Source organism: Myxocyprinus asiaticus, chromosome 6, assembly GCF_019703515.2.
Source record: "Myxocyprinus asiaticus isolate MX2 ecotype Aquarium Trade chromosome 6, UBuf_Myxa_2, whole genome shotgun sequence".
Lineage (NCBI taxonomy): Eukaryota > Metazoa > Chordata > Actinopteri > Cypriniformes > Catostomidae > Myxocyprinus > Myxocyprinus asiaticus.
In genome coordinates this window covers 44961544-44967543 of record NC_059349.1, presented here as the reverse complement: position 1 = coordinate 44967543, position 6000 = coordinate 44961544, and positions in this window count along the sequence as shown.

The following is a 6000-nucleotide window of genomic DNA, read 5'->3' as shown; positions in this document are numbered from 1 at the left end:
GGTTTCCTGTCCCTGAAGATCTAAACTGAACAAAGAAGGAGAGTAAGAAACTGTAACCTTGGAAACCAGTGGGCATGTCATTTTAGAGCTGCTGTTTTTTTGTTAGCTGGCTTTTCTTAGTTATTAGTTATACTGTACAGTAGCTAACTGGACGATATATTTTTACAGCATTTAGTAATATTTGTTAATGTTATATTATAAAAATACCATGGTTCGCAACATTGTTAGTTCCTGATAGTTCATAATGCATTAACTAATGTTAACATATTCAAATTTCAATTTTAAAAATGTATTAGTATGTTTAAAATAATATTAACCAAGATTAATAAGTGCTGAAAAGTTATGTTATTTGCTGGAATTTCAATGTATTTGGAAAGCAAATGTTTTATTTTCTTTGCTGTAGCTAGTCTGTTAGTTAGCTTGCTTAGCAGCACATGTTAAAGGGAGAAGAAAAAAGAATGAAAAGATATCAATCAGAGTCAGAATCTGTGGCCATACCATCTTGGTAGTGTCCTAAAACACATATTATTACCATAGGCCCATATCTTAAAAGATGATAACACCATCACTGTGAAAAAAATCTTGTTGTTTCAACTTAAAATAATAAGTGTTCATGCTGCCTTAAAATGTTAAGCTGTGTCAACTTAAGAGGGAAAGTTGTTTAAACAGAACATAAAAGCTGACTTACATCAATATAACTTGTTAAATGAGCTTAATCTTTTTAAGTAATTTTGACTTTCTTAGTTCAATCAACTTCTTTGATTCTATTTCTATTCAAATTGAATATAGAAATTAAATTACGTCTATTATCATTATTATTATACACTGAAAACCCAAATAAGTTGACTCTACTCATGTGATTGAGTAAACTTATTCCCTCATTTGAACTGAGTAATGGCATCTCCAAAACTTAAGTAATTAAGTTAAATTAACTTGGTGTTCATTTAGAATGAACTTAAATATATAGGTTAAGTTAACTAGCTGCAAGTAGACTTAACTCAGATTTGCTATTTAAATATTGTTGTTAACAATTTTAATTGAACTGATTCAATTTTTGATCGAACAATAGCACAGCTCAAATAAAGATCATAACTGATTCTAGGTCAGTCATTATATAAACTTAATTCTCCAAATAAATGCAAATATACCTGCACTTTAACTGCAAATGCACAAAGAGAATGAGTCAACAGGGTCTAACTTGACCAAATGGGACACGGATAACCCTTATGGTGACATCACACGAAAAAACAATTTGCAACAAAACAACATAAATAATACTACAAAAGAGCTAAAACCTCTATAAATTCTTAATTACAACTATATAAATGCCCCATAACTTCCCTCTAACCAAGGAAACATAATTAAATAATTTAAGCACAAAGCATTATGGGTATTTCCCATAGTCTAAATTTTGTACTCAAAAGATTGAGTTATTAACACTTAAAGTCTTAAGTCCAATGATTATCAAGATAAATAAGTTTAATTAACCTGTAGAGGTAAAATTAACTATCACTGTAAGTAAATGGCCAGTAGATGATCAGAGAGACCTATGCCTGATCCCTCTATCATATTCATCAAATTTAAATTTGTCAAGGAGACATCCATGGGCCTCAACACTTTACATGCAAATCCCAATGATGGTGACAATAATCAAACACAGTGAGTAAAAAGATGCGCTTTGAATTATTGCTGCATTAATAATAACTGAAAGTGACAGCAAACACAACAACCAACAGCATAAATAAAAGATGCAAACAGTAAAAATATGAAAATTAAGAGAGTAACAATGTAATTTGCGTAATTTATTTATGCCGCAGTGCATGCTAGGAATCCAAATACGTGAGCGTGATGTGCATAGTTCTGAATAGTTTTTCTAAGTTTAACAACTTATCACAAGTTTAGCCAACAAAAACTTGGATAATTGAGTTATCTCAACATGATCAATCCAGGGTATTATTCTAACTCTACATTTTAAATTATGATAACTAAAAGGCAAAATAATTTTTTACAGTGATAGCCTACTTTTTATAATTGTGAAATAAGAAATGGGGCCTTGTAGTTGCAGAGAGTTTGTAACTGCACTTGAAATAACATTAGATACGTAAGTGCAGCTGTGACCACTGAATCAATCTAAGGCACCAGATCTTGACCTCAGTGAACAGCAGTATAATTCTCATCTGTAGCCTTACTCAGGATGATCAATCTGGACCACTGCAATGGTAAATACACAATGTGTAGATGCAAAAATTGATTGATTTATTTATTATAATTATTACTTTAAAATACAATACATGGATACTCTGGCCCTGATCAAAGATAGAACAGCTTGGACAAGCATAAATCCCAGGCTGGGCTAGGTGGTGAACTAGCAAAGCTATAGTGTTCAGTAGCAAATCAATGCTGATTAACCAAGTGAATCTGCAGGATCTTGAATCAGTAGTATAGCTGGTCAACTAATGTGGTCTTGCTAGTTGGGCAGGCCAGAAATCTATGGTCAAGCAGCCTATAGTGGTCCTGGGACCAACACACCAACATCCATTGTCCAAAACACATTTTAGCAGGGTGATCTGCATGTTTTTCACAATCAACAGATGCCATATTCTCCTTCAAACTTGTCTATTTATCACTCTTATTATATCTAATGATTTTCCTGGCTACTTCCATTCATCCTTGCTCAAGTCCATGCAAGTGTCCTCATTTCAACTCATGTACAGTATTTATATCTCCCTCTTGAAAATGCTCTGTCTGTTTTACTGGAATGGGGTGGGTGTGAGACTGGAGGAGGAAAGAATGCAAACTTTTGTCTATAGACAAAGCGATGGAGGAAAAGAAAGAAAGAACCTCTAAATTAGACATGCCTGCTCACCCCATGTCTCTCTCTCTCTCTCTCTCTCTCTCTGTATTGTTGTGTCTGGAAGACGTCAGAGAAGAGAAATCTGGAGAGATGGAAAAAGAGAGGGATGGAGAAAGACATGTCTTTGTCTCATCTCTTAAACATGCAGTGAGAAGAGAAATAGGGTCAGGAGATGTCAAAGTTCCACTGTTTTTCTCTCGTCCCTCTGTCTTTTTCAAATGATATTGTCAACATCATGCGTTAATGACACCTTTTTCTTGATAAAGGGATAGTTCAATTAAAATGTAAATTCTGTCATCATTTACTCACTTTCATGTTGCTCCAAACTCATCTGACTTTATATATTTTAGCCAGAATGTTAGCCTTAGTCACCATTCACTTTTTTGACGACAACACTTCATTGTATGGAAAACTGATGCTAATATAAAGAGGATGTCCCTGCCCTATAATTCCATCTGCTACCAACTAAGAAGTAGCAAATCATGGTTCATTGCTGTTTCGTAACTAAAGACGATTGGCCATTAAAAAAGGGGGGACCTTCAATCTGGACAAATCTCCTGTTTCAAGATACATTAACATAGGAAAGGAAACTGCTTGTCAAGTGATTTCATGGGGTTTTGGTTAAGTGTGACATTTTTCGATATTAAAAAATTTCTCGCATCCCAGCTTAATATGCACAAACAACTATAACTAAAACATTTGTAGGTTAATTCCCCTGAAAAGTGTAAACACTGTAATTCTGTGGCGATTTCAAAACATTTCTCTGTTTGTTTGGGCATCCCAACCAGCCTGACACAGCAACATTGGCTCAACCAATGCTGTGAGTTTGGGGTGGAAGTATATTTTTTCTGACTTACTGAAGACAGGGGGAGTTTTCAGAAAAGCTGTTTGAAAACAATTATTTATGCAATTTGGTTTGGTGGCACTAGTGTCGCAGAAATTACACACTCCACCTTTTACTGCATTATCTTTCCTGTTATGATGAATGTGAGTGACAGGTGGATGGCAAAGGGGTCAAGATAGGTGAGATGGAAAAGACCTGTGGCTCATTGTGATTTCAGACCCGCAGCATCTCTGGGTATGTTTTTGTTTATAGGGCTGCATCATCAGCATAAGAGAGAAAGGATTACAGACGAGCAGCACTCAACCGTGACAGGATGAGGAGAAAAGATCTTTTTATCTAGGCCTATCAGAGTACTAAACCACAGATACACATACACTCTCCAAATACTCTGCAAAGAATAATTCTCTCAATCTGTATTTTTGTCTTGTTTTGTAAAATTATCTCATCATCCTTAAAACAAGATAAATTTACTTGAGCAAAATTGCAGAGAGTTTATTTTTCTTATCCCATTGACAAATAGTTTTAGCATGTTTTAAACATTAATCTAGCTAAATTTGCTGGTGTTTATGTTTAAAATAAGAAGAAAACATTATATGCTAATGGGGTAAGAAAATAAACTTAATTCAAGATATGTTCTCTGTAAACAAATCTAATGAGCGCATTTGCATGCATAGCAATACACTGATAAATATAAAAAACCAGCTAGTTAAAAAAAACCTGAAAACCACGTTTAGATGAGACTTGAAATCACTGGATTATTATTTGCTTTTGACGGCAAAACGCAAACAGACATGCACACAACACTTGCGCACATCGGTAAGAAACCGGTAAAGATGTTTATATGCAACATGAAATCAGGGTTATGGGCAAAAAACAATATCCTATTTCAATGCAAGTTAAGCTCAATTGACATCATTTGTGGCATTATGTTGATTACCACAAAAATTAATTTAGATTTATCCCTCCCTTTCTTAAAAAATAAATAAAAATGAAGGTAACAGTGATGCACTTACAATGGAAGTGAATGTGGCAATTTTCTTGAGGGTTTAAAGGCAGAAATGTGAAGCTTATTATCTTATAAAAGCACACATTAATTCTTCTGTTGAAACTAGTGTATTATTTGAGCTGTGAAGTTGGTTAAATCATTATTTTCATGGTAGCTTTAGGGTTGTAGTGTTTATGGCGTTATGTCGTCACGGCAATGAAGTTGTAAAATTGGCTGTGACTTTACACAGAAAAGGTAAACAAGCTATTTTATTTCACTAAAATCATGTTAACACACATATTGTTTATGTCTTGTGGCTCCACTTTTGAAACAGTGAGTATTTTAATGTTTACTCATTGGCCCCATTCACTTCCATTGTAAGTGCCTCACTGTAACCCAGATTTTTGCCTATTTTTCAAGAAAAGGAGAAACGAGTCAAAATTATTTTTTATTTTAATCAAAATTATGCCACAAATGCTAGTGATTAAACTTAACTTGTATTGAATATTCTTTTTGACTTGCCCCTGCTTTTCTTTATAAAAAGGAAAAATATGGGTTCCAGTGAGGCACTTACAATGGAAGTGAATGGGGCCAATTTTTAGATGTTAAAATTCTCATTGTTTCAAAAGAATAGCCACAAGGCATAAACAATATTTGTGTTAACATGATTTTAGTGTGATAAAATCACTAACTAACCTTTTCTGTGTAAAGTTATAGCCAATTTTACAACTTTGTTGCCAATGCGATGTAATGTCAACAAACCCTAAAATCCTCAAATGACTGTAAAAATGATAATTTAAACAACTTTACAGTTAAAAAAATACATGGGTTTTAACAGAAGAATTAAAGTAAATGCTTTTATAAAATTATAAGCTTCACATTTCTGCTTTTTAACTCTTCCAAAAAATTGGCCCCATTCACTTCCATTGTAAGTGCCTCACTGTAACCTCCGTTTTTGATTTTTTTTTTTTTAAGAAAAGGACGGATGAGATGAAATAATTTTTTGTGGTAATCAACATTATGCCACAAAAGCTGTCGACTGAGCTCAACTTTGTATTGAACCCAGAATATTCCTTTAAGTGTTTACCTGACACACATTGTCAGATTATTAAGCATAATCGGTGTAAAATCGTGCATGTAAACGCGCTCTCTTTCTTTTAAAAGATGTTTGTCCTAAATATATTTTACTGGAAAACAAGACATAAATACTAATTAAGAATTATATAATAAATGATTGTTGGATTGCACGTCTGGCCATTTCTCTTGAAGATCTGACCACAGATCCTGTGAAGAGGGTGTCAGGGGAGCTCACGTCAT